The sequence below is a fragment of the Camellia sinensis genome, chromosome 8, assembly GCF_055761805.1.
Source record: "Camellia sinensis isolate YWXY chromosome 8, ASM5576180v1, whole genome shotgun sequence".
Lineage (NCBI taxonomy): Eukaryota > Viridiplantae > Streptophyta > Magnoliopsida > Ericales > Theaceae > Camellia > Camellia sinensis.
Window position 1 is genome coordinate 3,069,879 of NC_138968.1, and position 16,394 is coordinate 3,086,272.

Below are 16,394 nucleotides of genomic sequence, written 5' to 3' on the forward strand. Positions count from 1 at the left end.
GGCGCGTTATGTTTCGTACACTCGAACACCTATACGGATTCTCCTGCACAGTGGCAGATATGTAAATACGGCGTTTACTTACAATTTCTCGCGCGTTACTGTTCGAACACTCGAACACCTATACGGATTCTCCTGCACAGTGGCAGATATGTAAATACGGCGTTTACTTATAATTTCTCGCGCGTTACGTTTCGCACACTCGAACACCTATACGGATTCTCCTGCACAATGGCAGATACGTAAATACGACGTTTACTTACAATTTCTCGCGCGTTACGGTTCGAACACTCGAACACCTATACGGATTCTCCTACACAGTGGATGATATGTAAATACGACGTTTATATACAATTTCTCGCGCGTTACGTTTCGAACACTCGAACACCTATACGGATTCTTCTGCACAGTGGCAGATATGTAAATACGGCGTTTAGTTACAATTTCTGGCGCGTTATGTTTCGTACACTCGAACACCTATACGGATTCTCCTGCACAGTGGCAGATATGTAAATACGGCGTTTACTTACAATTTCTCGCGCGTTACTGTTCGAACACTCGAACACCTATACGGATTCTCCTTCACAGTGGCAGATAAGTAAATACGGCGTTTACTTACAATTTCTCGCGCGTTACGTTTCGCACACTCGAACACCTATACGGATTCTCCTGCACAGTGGCAGATATGTAAATACGGCGTTTACTTCAAATTTCTCGCGCGTTACGTTTCGAACACTCGAACACCTATACGGATTCTCCTGCACAGTGGCAGATATGTAACTACGGCGTTTACTTATAATTTCTCGCGCAATACGTTTCGCACACTCGAACACCTATACGGATTCTCGTGCACAGTGGCAGATACGTAAATACGGCGTTTACTTACAATTTCTCGCGCGTTACGGTTCGAACACTCGAACACCTATACGGATTCTCCTGCACAGTGGCAGATACGTAAATACGGGGTTTACTTAAAATTTCTCGCGCGTTACGTTTCGAACACTCGAACACCTATACGGATTCTCCTGCACAGTGGCAGATATGTAAATACGGCGTTTACTTAAAATTTCTCGCGCGTTACGTTTCGAACACTCGAAAACCTATACGGATTCTCCTGCACAGTGGCAGATATGTAAATACGACGTTTACTTATAATTTCTCGCGCGTTACGTTTCGCACACTCGAACACCTATACGGATTCTCCTGCACAGTGGCAGATACGTAAATACGGCGTTTACTTACAATTTCTCGCGCGTTACGGTTCGAACACTCGAACACCTATACGGATTCTCCTGCACAGTGGCAGATACGTAAATACGGGGTTTACTTAAAATTTCTCGCGCGTTACGTTTCGAACACTCGAACACCTATACGGATTCTCCTGCACAGTGGCAGATATGTAAATACGGCGTTTACTTACAATTTCTCGCGCGTTACGTTTCGCACACTCGAACACCTATACGGATTCTCCTGCACAGTGGCAGATACGTAAATACGGCGTTTACTTACAATTTCTCGCGCGTTACGGTTCGAACACTCGAACACCTATACGGATTCTCCTACACAGTGGCTGATATGTAAATACGGCGTTTACTTAAAATTTCTCGCGCGTTACGGTTCGAACACTCGAACACCTATACGGATTCTCCTGCACAGTGGCAGATACGTAAATACGGGGTTTACTTACAATTTCTCGCGCGTTACGTTTCGCACACTCGAACGCCTATACGGATTCTCCTGCACAGTGGCAGATATGTAAATACGGCGTTTACTTCAAATTTCTCGCGCGTTACGTTTCGAACACTCGAACACCTATACGGATTCTCCTGCAGAGTGGTAGATATGTAACTACGGCGTTTACTTATAATTTCTCGCGCGTTACGTTTCGCACACTCGAACACCTATACGGATTCTCCTGCACAGTGGCAGATACGTAAATACGGCGTTTACTTACAATTTCTCGCGCGTTACGTTTCGCACACTCGAACGCCTATACGGATTCTCCTGCACAGTGGCAGATATGTAAATACTGCGTTTACTTCAAATTTCTCGCGCGTTACGTTTCGAACACTCGAACACCTATACGGATTCTCCTGCACAGTGGCAGATATGTAACTACGGCGTTTACTTATAATTTCTCGCGCGTTACGTTTCGCACACTCGAACACCTATACGGATTCTCCTGCACAGTGGCAGATACGTAAATACGGCGTTTACTTACAATTTCTCGCGCGTTACGGTTCGAACACTCGAACACCTATACGGATTCTCCTGCACAGTGGCAGATACGTAAATACGGGGTTTACTTAAAATTTCTCGCGCGTTACGTTTCGAACACTCGAACACCTATACAGATTCTCCTGCACAGTGGCAGATATGTAAATACGGCGTTTACTTAAAATTTCTCGCGCGTTACGTTTCGAACACTCGAACACCTATACGGATTCTCCTGCACAGTGGCAGATATGTAAATACGGCGTTTACTTATAATTTCTCGCGCGTTACGTTTCGCACACTCGAACACCTATACGGATTCTCCTGCACAGTGGCAGATACGTAAATACGGCGTTTACTTACAATTTCTCGCGCGTTACGGTTCGAACACTCGAACACCTATACGGATTCTCCTGCACAGTGGCAGATACGTAAATACGGGGTTTACTTAAAATTTCTCGCGCGTTACGTTTCGAACACTCGAACACCTATACGGATTCTCCTGCACAGTGGCAGATATGTAAATACGGCGTTTACTTACAATTTTTCGCGCGTTACGTTTCGCACACTCGAACACCTATACAGATTCTCCTGCACAGTGGCAGATACGTAAATACGGCGTTTACTTACAATTTCTCGCGCGTTACGGTTCGAACACTCGAACACCTATACGGATTCTCCTACACAGTGGCTGATATTTAAATACGGCGTTTACATAAAATTTCTCGCGCGTTACGTTTCGAACACTCGAACACCTATACGGATTCTCCTGCACAGTGGCAGATATGTAAATATGGCGTTTACTTATAATTTCTCGCGCGTTACGTTTCGCACACTCGAACACCTGTACGGATTCTCCTGCACAGTGGTAGATACGTAAATACGGCGTTTACTTACAATTTCTCGCGCGTTACGGTTCGAGCACTCGAACACCTATACGGATTCTCCTGCACAGTGGCTGATATGTAAATACGGCGTTTACTTAAAATTTGTCGCGCGTTACGTTTCGCACACTCGAACACCTATACGGATTCTCCTACACAATGGCAGATACGTAAATACGGCGTTTACTTACAATTTCTCGCGCGTTACGGTTCGAACACTCGAACACCTATACGGATTCTCCTACACAGTGGCTGATATGTAAATACGGCGTTTACTTACAATTTCTCGCGCGTTACGTTTCGAACACTCGAACACCTATACGGATTCTTCTGCACAGTGGCAGATATGTAAATACGGCGTTTACTTACAATTTCTGGCGCGTTACGTTTCGTACACTCGAACACCTATACGGATTCTCCTGCACAGTGGCAGATATGTAAATACGGCGTTTACTTACAATTTCTCGCGCGTTACTGTTCGAACACTGGAACACCAATACGGATTCTCCTGCACAGTGGCAGATAAGTAAATACGGCGTTTACTTACAATTTTTCGCGCGTTACGTTTCGCACACTCGAACACCTATACGGATTCTCCTGCACAGTGGCAGATATGTAAATACGGCGTTTACTTCAAATTTCTCGCGCGTTACGTTTCGAACACTCGAACACCTATACGGATTCTCCTGCACAGTGGCAGATATGTAACTACGGCGTTTACTTATAATTTCTCGCGCGTTACGTTTCGCACACTCGAACACCTATACGGATTCTCGTGCACAGTGGCAGATACGTAAATACGGCGTTTACTTACAATTTCTCGCGCGTTACGGTTCGAACACTCGAACACCTATACGGATTCTCCTGCACAGTGGCAGATACGTAAATACGGGGTTTACTTAAAATTTCTCGCGCGTTACGTTTCGAACACTCGAACACCTATACGGATTCTCCTGCACAGTGGCAGATATGTAAATACGGCGTTTACTTAAAATTTCTCGCGCGTTACGTTTCGAACACTCGAACACCTATACGGATTCTCCTGCACAGTGGCAGATATGTAAATACGGCGTTTACTTATAATTTCTTGCGCGTTACGTTTCGCACACTCGAACACCTATACGGATTCTCGTGCACAGTGGCAGATACGTAAATACGGCGTTTACTTACAATTTCTCGCGCGTTACGGTTCGAACACTCGAACACCTATACGGATTCTCCTGCACTGTGGCAGATACGTAAATACGGGGTTTACTTAAAATTTCTCGCGCGTTACGTTTCGAACACTCGAACACCTATACGGATTCTCCTGCACAGTGGCTGATATGTAAATACGGCGTTTACTTACAATTTCTCGCGCGTTACGTTTCGCACACTCGAACACCTATACGGATTCTCCTGCACAGTGGCAGATACGTAAATACGGCGTTTACTTACAATTTCTCGCGCGTTACGGTTCGAACACTCGAACACCTATACGGATTCTCCTACACAGTGGCTGATATGTAAATACGGCGTTTACTTAAAATTTCTCGCGCGTTACGTTTCGAACACTCGAACACCTATACGGATTCTCCTGCACAGTGGCAGATATGTAAATATGGCGTTTACTTATAATTTCTCGCGCGTTACGTTTCGCACACTCGAACACCTGTACGGATTCTCCTGCACAGTGGCAGATACGTAAATACGGCGTTTACTTACAATTTCTCGCGCATTACGGTTCGAACACTCGAACACCTATACGGATTCTCCTGCACAGTGGCTGATATGTAAATACGGCGTTTACTTAAAATTTCTCGCGCGTTACGTTTCGCACACTCGAACACCTATACGGATTCTCCTGCACAATGGCAGATACGTAAATACGACGTTTACTTACAATTTCTCGCGCGTTACGGTTCGAACACTCGAACACCTATACGGATTCTCCTACACAGTGGCTGATATGTAAATACGACGTTTATATACAATTTCTCGCGCGTTACGTTTCGAACACTCGAACACCTGTACGGATTCTTCTGCACAGTGGCAGATATGTAAATACGGCGTTTACTTACAATTTCTGGCGCGTTACGTTTCGTACACTCGAACACCTATACGGATTCTCCTGCACAGTGGCAGATATGTAAATACGGCGTTTACTTACAATTTCTCGCGCGTTACTGTTCGAACACTCGAACACCTATACGGATTCTCCTGCACAGTGGCAGATAAGTAAATACGGCGTTTACTTACAATTTCTCGCGCGTTACGTTTCGCACACTCGAACACCTATACGGATTCTCCTGCACAGTGGCAGATATGTAAATACGGCGTTTACTTCAAATTTTGTCGCGCGTTACGTTTCGAACACTCGAACACCTATACGGATTCTCCTGCACAGTGGCAGATATGTAAATACGGCGTTTACTTATAATTTCTCGCGCATTACGTTTCGCACACTCGAACACCTACACGGATTCTCGTGCACAGTGGCAGATACGTAAATACGGCGTTTACTTACAATTTCTCGCGCGTTACGGTTCGAACACTCGAACACCTATACGGATTCTCCTGCACAGTGGCAGATACGTAAATACGGGGTTTACTTAAAATTTCTCGCGCGTTACGTTTCGAACACTCGAACACCTATACGGATTCTCCTGCACAGTGGCAGATATGTAAATACGGCGTTTACTTAAAATTTCTCGCGCGTTACGTTTCGAACACTCGAACACCTATACGGATTCTCCTACACAGTGGCAGATATGTAAATACGGCGTTTACTTATAATTTCTCGCGCGTTACGTTTCGCACACTCGAACACCTATACGGATTCTCCTGCACAGTGGCAGATACGTAAATACGGCGTTTACTTACAATTTCTCGCGCGTTACGGTTCGAACACTCGAACACCTATACGGATTCTCCTGCACAGTGGCAGATACGTAAATACGGGGTTTACTTAAAATTTCTCGCGCGTTACGTTTCGAACACTCGAACACCTATACGGATTCTCCTGCACAGTGGCAGATATGTAAATACGGCGTTTACTTACAATTTCTCGCGCGTTACGTTTCGCACACTCGAACACCTATACGGATTCTCCTGCACAGTGGCAGATACGTAAATACGGCGTTTACTTACAATTTCTCGCGCGTTACGGTTCGAACACTCGAACACCTATACGGATTCTCCTACACAGTGGCTGATATGTAAATACGGCGTTTACTTAAAATTTCTCGCGCGTTACGTTTCGAACACTCGAACACCTATACGGATTCTCCTGCAGAGTGGCAGATATGTAAATATGGCGTTTACTTATAATTTCTCGCGCGTTACGTTTCGCACACTCGAACACCTGTACGGATTCTCCTGCACAGTGGCAGATACGTAAATACGGCGTTTACTTACAATTTCTCGCGCGTTACGGTTCGAACACTCGAACACCTATACGGATTCTCCTACACAGTGGCTGATATGTAAATACGGCGTTTACTTACAATTTCTCGCGCGTTACGTTTCGAACACTCGAACACCTATACGGATTCTTCTGCACAGTGGCAGATATGTAAATACGGCGTTTACTTACAATTTCTGGCGCGTTACGTTTCGAACACTCGAACACCTATACGGATTCTCCTGCACAGTGGCAGATATGTAAATACGGCGTTTACTTACAATTTCTCGCGCGTTACTGTTCGAACACTCGAACACCTATACGGATTCTCCTGCACAGTGGCAGATAAGTAAATACGGCGTTTACTTACAATTTCTCGCGCGTTACGTTTCGCACACTCGAACACCTATACGGATTCTCCTGCACAGTGGCAGATATGTAAATACGGCGTTTACTTAAAATTTCTCGCGCGTTACGTTTCGAACACTCGAACACCTATACGGATTCTCCTGCACAGTGGCAGATATGTAAATACGGCGTTTACTTATAATTTCTTGCGCGTTACGTTTCGCACACTCGAACACCTATACGGATTCTCGTGCACAGTGGCAGATACGTAAATACGGCGTTTACTTACAATTTCTCACGCGTTACGGTTCGAACACTCGAACACCTATACGGATTCTCCTGCACTGTGGCAGATACGTAAATACGGGGTTTACTTAAAATTTCTCGCGCGTTACGTTTCGAACACTCGAACACCTATACGGATTCTCCTGCACAGTGGCTGATATGTAAATACGGCGTTTACTTACAATTTCTCGCGCGTTACGTTTCGCACACTCGAACACCTATACGGATTCTCCTGCACAGTGGCAGATATGTAAATACGGCGTTTACTTCAAATTTCTCGCGCGTTACGTTTCGAACACTCGAACACCTATACGGATTCTCCTGCACTGTGGCAGATATGTAACTACGGCGTTTACTTATAATTTCTCGCGCGTTACGTTTCGCACACTCGAACACCTATACGGATTCTCGTCCACAGTGGCAGATACGTAAATACGGCGTTTACTTACAATTTCTCGCGCGTTACGGTTCGAACACTCGAACACCTATACGGATTCTCCTGCACAGTGGCAGATACGTAAATACGGGGTTTACTTAAAATTTCTCGCGCGTTACGTTTCGAACACTCGAACACCTATACGGATTCTCCTGCACAGTGGCATATATGTAAATACGGCGTTTACTTAAAATTTCTCGCGCGTTACGTTTCGAACACTCGAACACCTATACGGATTCTCCTGCACAGTGGCAGATATGTAAATACGGCGTTTACTTATAATTTCTCGCGCGTTACGTTTCGCACACTCGAACACCTATACGGATTCTCCTGCACAGTGGCAGATACGTAAATACGGCGTTTACTTACAATTTCTCGCGCGTTACGGTTCGAACACTCGAACACCTATACGGATTCTCCTGTACAGTGGCAGATTCGTAAATACGGGGTTTACTTAAAATTTCTCGCGCGTTACGTTTCGAACACTCGAACACCTATACGGATTCTCCTGCACAGTGGCAGATATGTAAATACGGCGTTTACGTACAATTTCTCGCGCGTTACGTTTGGCACACTCGAACACCTATACGGATTCTCCTGCACAGTGGCAGATACGTAAATACGGCGTTTACTTACAATTTCTCGCGCGTTACGGTTCGAACACTCGAACACCTATACGGATTCTCCTACATAGTGGCTGATATGTAAATACGGCGTTTACTTAAAATTTCTCGCGCGTTACGTTTCGAACACTCGAACACCTATACGGATTCTCCTGCACAGTGGCAGATATGTAAATATGGCGTTTACTTATAATTTCTCGCGCGTTACGTTTCGCACACTCGAACACCTATACGGATTCTCGTGCACAGTGGCAGATACGTAAATACGGCGTTTACTTACAATTTCTCGCGCGTTACGGTTCCAACACTCGAACACCTATACGGATTCTCCTGCACAGTGGCAGATACGTAAATACGGGGTTTACTTAAAATTTCTCGCGCGTTACGTTTCGAACACTCGAACACCTATACGGATTCTCCTGCACAGTGGCAGTTATGTAAATACGGCGTTTACTTACAATTTCTCGCGCGTTACGTTTCGCACACTCGAACACCTATACGGATTCTCCTGCACAGTGGCAGATACGTAAATACGGCGTTTACTTACAATTTCTCGCGCGTTACGGTTTGAACACTCGAACACCTATACGGATTCTCCTACACAGTGGCTGATATGTAAATACGGCGTTTACTTAAAATTTCTCGCGCGTTACGTTTCGAACACTCGAACACCTAAACGGATTCTCCTGCACAGTGGCAGATATGTAAATATGGCGTTTACTTATAATTTCTCGCGCGTTACGTTTCGCACACTCGAACACCTGTACGGATTCTCGTGCACAGTGACAGATACGTAAATACGGCGTTTACTTACAATTTCTCGCGCGTTACGGTTCGAACACTCGAACACCTATACGGATTCTCCTGCACAGTGGCAGATACGTAAATACGGCGTTTACTTAAAATTTCTCGCGCGTTACGTTTCGAACACTCGAACACCTATACGGATTCTCCTGCACAGTGGCAGTTATGTAAATACGGCGTTTACTTACAATTTCTCGCGCGTTACGTTTCGCACACTCGAACACCTATACGGATTCTCCTGCACAGTGGCAGATACGTAAATACGGCGTTTACTTACAATTTCTCGCGCGTTACGGTTCGAACACTCGAACACCTATACGGATTCTCCTACACAGTGGCTGATATGTAAATACGGCGTTTACTTAAAATTTCTCGCGCGTTACGTTTCGAACACTCGAACACCTATACGGATTCTCCTGCACAGTGGCAGATATGTAAATATGGCGTTTACTTATAATTTCTCGCGCGTTACGTTTCGCACACTCGAACACCTGTACGGATTCTCCTGCACAGTGGCAGATACGTAAATACGGCGTTTACTTACAATTTCTCGCGCGTTACGGTTCGAACACTCGAACACCTATACGGATTCTCCTGCACAGTGGCAGATATGTAAATACGGCGTTTACTTATAATTTCTCGCGCGTTACGTTTCGCACACTCGAACACCTATACGGATTCTCGTGCACAGTGGCAGATACGTAAATACGGCGTTTACTTACAATTTCTCGCGCGTTACGGTTCGAACACTCGAACACCTATACGGATTCTCCTGCACAGTGGCAGATACGTAAATACGGGGTTTACTTAAAATTTCTCGCGCGTTACGTTTCGAACACTCGAACACCTATACGGATTCTCCTGCACAGTGGCAGATATGTAAATACGGCGTTTACTTACAATTTCTCGCGCGTTACGTTTCGCACACTCGAACACCTATACGGATTCTCCTGCACAGTGGCAGATACGTAAATACGGCGTTTACTTACAATTTCTCGCGCGTTACGGTTCGAACACTCGAACACCTATACGGATTCTCCTACACAGTGGCTGATATGTAAATACGGCGTTTACTTAAAATTTCTCGCGCGTTACGTTTCGAACACTCGAACACCTATACGGATTCTCCTGCACAGTGGCAGATATGTAAATATGGCGTTTACTTATACTTTCTCGCGCGTTACGTTTCGCACACTCGAACACCTGTACGGATTCTCCTGCACAGTGGCAGATACGTAAATACGGCGTTTACTTACAATTTCTCGCGCGTTACGGTTCGAACACTCGAACACCTATACGGATTCTCCTGCACAGTGGCTGATATGTAAATACGGCGTTTACTTAAAATTTCTCGCGCGTTACGTTTCGCACACTCGAACACCTATACGAATTCTCCTGCACACTGGCAGATACGTAAATACGGCGTTTACTTACAATTTCTCGCGCGTTACGGTTCGAACACTCGAACACCTATACGGATTCTCCTACACAGTGGCTGATATGTAAATACGGCGTTTACTTACAATTTCTCGCGCGTTACGGTTCGAACACTCGAACACCTATACGGATTCTTCTGCACAGTGGCAGATATGTAAATACGGCGTTTACTTAAAATTTCTCGCGCGTTACGTTTCGAACACTCGAACACCTATACGGATTCTCCTGCACAGTGGCAGATATGTAAATACGGCGTTTACTTATAATTTCTCGCGCGTTACGTTTCGCACACTCGAACACCTATACGGATTCTCCTGCACAGTGGCAGATACGTAAATACGGCGTTTACTTACAATTTCTCGCGCGTTACGGTTCGAACACTCGAACACCTATACGGTTTCTCCTGCACAGTGGCAGATATGTAAATAGGGCGTTTAATTAAAATTTCTCGCGCGTTACGTTTCGAGCACTCGAACACCTATACGGATTCTCCTGCACAGTGGCAGATATGTAAATAAGGCGTTTACTTATAATTTCTCGCGCGTTACGTTTCGCACACTCGAACACCTGTACGGATTCTCCTGCACAGTGGCAGATACGTAAATACGGCGTTTACTTACAATTTCTCGCGCGTTACGGTTCGAACACTCGAACACCTATACGGATTCTCCTGCACAGTGGCTGATATGTAAACACGGCGTTTACTTACAATTTCTCGCGCGTTACGTTTCGAACACTCGAACACCTATACGGATTCTCCTACACAGTGGCTGATATGTAAATACGGCGTTTACTTAAAATTTCTCGCGCGTTACGTTTCGAACACTCGAACACCTAAACGGATTCTCCTGCACAGTGGCAGATATGTAAATATGGCGTTTACTTATAATTTCTCGCGCGTTACGTTTCGAACACTCGAACACCTATACGGATTCTCCTGCACAGTGGCAGTTAGGTAAATACGGCGTTTACTTACAATTTCTCGCGCGTTACGTTTCGCACACTCGAACACCTATACGGATTCTCCTGCACAGTGGCAGATACGTAAATACGGCGTTTACTTACAATTTCTCGCGCGTTACGGTTCGAACACTCGAACACCTATACGGATTCTCCTACACAGTGGCTGATATGTAAATACGGCGTTTACTTAAAATTTCTCGCGCGTTACGTTTCGAACACTCGAACACCTAAACGGATTCTCCTGCACAGTGGCAGATATGTAAATATGGCGTTTACTTATAATTTCTCGCGCGTTACGTTTCGCACACTCGAACACCTGTACGGATTCTCGTGCACAGTGACAGATACGTAAATACGGCGTTTACTTACAATTTCTCGCGCGTTACGGTTCGAACACTCGAACACCTATACGGATTCTCCTGCACAGTGGCAGATACGTAAATACGGGGTTTACTTAAAATTTCTCGCGCGTTACGTTTCGAACACTCGAACACCTATACGGATTCTCCTGCACAGTGGCAGTTATGTAAATACGGCGTTTACTTACAATTTCTCGCGCGTTACGTTTCGCACACTCGAACACCTATACGGATTCCCCTGCACAGTGGCAGATACGTAAATACGGCGTTTACTTACAATTTCTCGCGCGTTACGGTTCGAACACTCGAACACCTATACGGATTCTCCTGCACAGTGGCAGATACGTAAATACGGCGTTTACTTAAAATTTCTCGCGCGTTACGTTTCGAACACTCGAACACCTATACGGATTCTCCTGCACAGTGGCAGTTATGTAAATACGGCGTTTACTTACAATTTCTCGCGCGTTACGTTTCGCACACTCGAACACCTATACGGATTCTCCTGCACAGTGGCAGATACGTAAATACGGCGTTTACTTACAATTTCTCGCGCGTTACGGTTCGAACACTCGAACACCTATACGGATTCTCCTACACAGTGGCTGATATGTAAATACGGCGTTTACTTAAAATTTCTCGCGCGTTACGTTTCGAACACTCGAACACCTATACGGATTCTCCTGCACAGTGGCAGATATGTAAATATGGCGTTTACTTATAATTTCTCGCGCGTTACGTTTCGCACACTCGAACACCTGTACGGATTCTCCTGCACAGTGGCAGATACGTAAATACGGCGTTTACTTACAATTTCTCGCGCGTTACGGTTCGAACACTCGAACACCTATACGGATTCTCCTGCACAGTGGCAGATATGTAAATACGGCGTTTACTTATAATTTCTCGCGCGTTACGTTTCGCACACTCGAACACCTATACGGATTCTCGTGCACAGTGGCAGATACGTAAATACGGTGTTTACTTACAATTTCTCGCGCGTTACGGTTCGAACACTCGAACACCTATACGGATTCTCCTGCACAGTGGCAGATACGTAAATACGGGGTTTACTTAAAATTTCTCGCGCGTTACGTTTCGAACACTCGAACACCTATACGGATTCTCCTGCACAGTGGCAGATATGTAAATACGGCGTTTACTTACAATTTCTCGCGCGTTACGTTTCGCACACTCGAACACCTATACGGATTCTCCTGCACAGTGGCAGATACGTAAATACGGCGTTTACTTACAATTTCTCGCGCGTTACGGTTCGAACACTCGAACACCTATACGGATTCTCCTACACAGTGGCTGATATGTAAATACGGCGTTTACTTAAAATTTCTCGCGCGTTACGTTTCGAACACTCGAACACCTATACGGATTCTCCTGCACAGTGGCAGATATGTAAATATGGCGTTTACTTATACTTTCTCGCGCGTTACGTTTCGCACACTCGAACACCTGTACGGATTCTCCTGCACAGTGGCAGATACGTAAATACGGCGTTTACTTACAATTTCTCGCGCGTTACGGTTCGAACACTCGAACACCTATACGGATTCTCCTGCACAGTGGCTGATATGTAAATACGGCGTTTACTTAAAATTTCTCGCGCGTTACGTTTCGCACACTCGAACACCTATACGAATTCTCCTGCACACTGGCAGATACGTAAATACGGCGTTTACTTACAATTTCTCGCGCGTTACGGTTCGAACACTCGAACACCTATACGGATTCTCCTACACAGTGGCTGATATGTAAATACGGCGTTTACTTACAATTTCTCGCGCGTTACGGTTCGAACACTCGAACACCTATACGGATTCTCCTGCACAGTGGCAGATATGTAAATACGGCGTTTACTTAAAATTTCTCGCGCGTTACGTTTCGAACACTCGAACACCTATACGGATTCTCCTGCACAGTGGCAGATATGTAAATACGGCGTTTACTTATAATTTCTCGCGCGTTACGTTTCGCACACTCGAACACCTATACGGATTCTCCTGCACAGTGGCAGATACGTAAATACGGCGTTTACTTACAATTTCTCGCGCGTTACGGTTCGAACACTCGAACACCTATACGGTTTCTCCTGCACAGTGGCAGATATGTAAATAGGGCGTTTAATTAAAATTTCTCGCGCGTTACGTTTCGAGCACTCGAACACCTATACGGATTCTCCTGCACAGTGGCAGATATGTAAATAAGGCGCTTACTTATAATTTCTCGCGCGTTACGTTTCGCACACTCGAACACCTGTACGGATTCTCCTGCACAGTGGCAGATACGTAAATACGGCGTTTACTTACAATTTCTCGCGCGTTACGGTTCGAACACTCGAACACCTATACGGATTCTCCTGCACAGTGGCTGATATGTAAATACGGCGTTTACTTACAATTTCTCGCGCGTTACGTTTCGAACACTCGAACACCTATACGGATTCTCCTACACAGTGGCTGATATGTAAATACGGCGTTTACTTAAAATTTCTCGCGCGTTACGTTTCGAACACTCGAACACCTAAACGGATTCTCCTGCACAGTGGCAGATATGTAAATATGGCGTTTACTTATAATTTCTCGCGCGTTACGTTTCGAACACTCGAACACCTATACGGATTCTCCTGCACAGTGGCAGTTATGTAAATACGGCGTTTACTTACAATTTCTCGCGCGTTACGTTTCGCACACTCGAACACCTATACGGATTCTCCTGCACAGTGGCAGATACGTAAATACGGCGTTTACTTACAATTTCTCGCGCGTTACGGTTCGAACACTCGAACACCTATACGGATTCTCCTACACAGTGGCTGATATGTAAATACGGCGTTTACTTAAAATTTCTCGCGCGTTACGTTTCGAACACTCGAACACCTAAACGGATTCTCCTGCACAGTGGCAGATATGTAAATATGGCGTTTACTTATAATTTCTCGCGCGTTACGTTTCGCACACTCGAACACCTGTACGGATTCTCGTGCACAGTGACAGATACGTAAATACGGCGTTTACTTACAATTTCTCGCGCGTTACGGTTCGAACACTCGAACACCTATACGGATTCTCCTGCATAGTGGCAGATACGTAAATACGGGGTTTACTTAAAATTTCTCGCGCGTTACGTTTCGAACACTCGAACACCTATACGGATTCTCCTGCACAGTGGCAGTTATGTAAATACGGCGTTTACTTACAATTTCTCGCGCGTTACGTTTCGCACACTCGAACACCTATACGGATTCTCCTGCACAGTGGCAGATACGTAAATACGGCGTTTACTTACAATTTCTCGCGCGTTACGGTTCGAACACTCGAACACCTATACGGATTCTCCTACACAGTGGCTGATATGTAAATACGGCGTTTACTTAAAATTTCTCGCGCGTTACGTTTCGAACACTCGAACACCTATACGGATTCTCCTGCACAGTGGCAGATATGTAAATATGGCGTTTACTTATAATTTCTCGCGCGTTACGTTTCGCACACTCGAACACCTGTACGGATTCTCCTGCACAGTGGCAGATACGTAAATACGGCGTTTACTTACAATTTCTCGCGCGTTACGGTTCGAACAGTCGAACACCTATACGGATTCTCCTGCACAGTGGCAGATATGTAAATACGGCGTTTACTTATAATTTCTCGCGCGTTACGTTTCGCACACTCGAACACCTATACGGATTCTCGTGCACAGTGGCAGATACGTAAATACGCCGTTTACTTACAATTTCTCGCGCGTTACGGTTCGAACACTCGAACACCAATACGGATTCTCCTGCACAGTGGCAGATACGTAAATACGGGGTTTACTTAAAATTTCTCGCGCGTTACGTTTCGAACACTCGAACACCTATACGGATTCTCCTGCACAGTGGCAGATATGTAAATACGGCGTTTACTTACAATTTCTCGCGCGTTACGTTTCGCACACTCGAACACCTATACGGATTCTCCTGCACAGTGGCAGATACGTAAATACGGCGTTTACTTACAATTTCTCGCGCGTTACGGTTCGAACACTCGAACACCTATACGGATTCTCCTACACAGTGGCTGATATGTAAATACGGCGTTTACTTAAAATTTCTCGCGCGTTACGTTTCGAACACTCGAACACCTATACGGATTCTCCTGCACAGTGGCAGATATGTAAGTATGGCGTTTACTTATACTTTCTCGCGCGTTACGTTTCGCACACTCGAACACCTGTACGGATTCTCCTGCACAGTGGCAGATACGTAAATACGGCGTTTACTTACAATTTCTCGCGCGTTACGGTTCGAACACTCGAACACCTATACGGATTCTCCTGCACAGTGGCTGATATGTAAATACGGCGTTTACTTAAAATTTCTCGCGCGTTACGTTTCGCACACTCGAACACCTATACGAATTCTCCTGCACACTGGCAGATACGTAAATACGGCGTTTACTTACAATTTCTCGCGCGTTACGGTTCGAACACTCGAACACCTATACGGATTCTCCTACACAGTGGCTGATATGTAAATACGGCGTTTACTTACAATTTCTCGCGCGTTACGGTTCGAACACTCGAACACCTATACGGATTCTCCTGCACAGTGGCAGATACGTAAATACGGCGTTTACTTACAATTTCTCGCGCGTTACGGTTCGA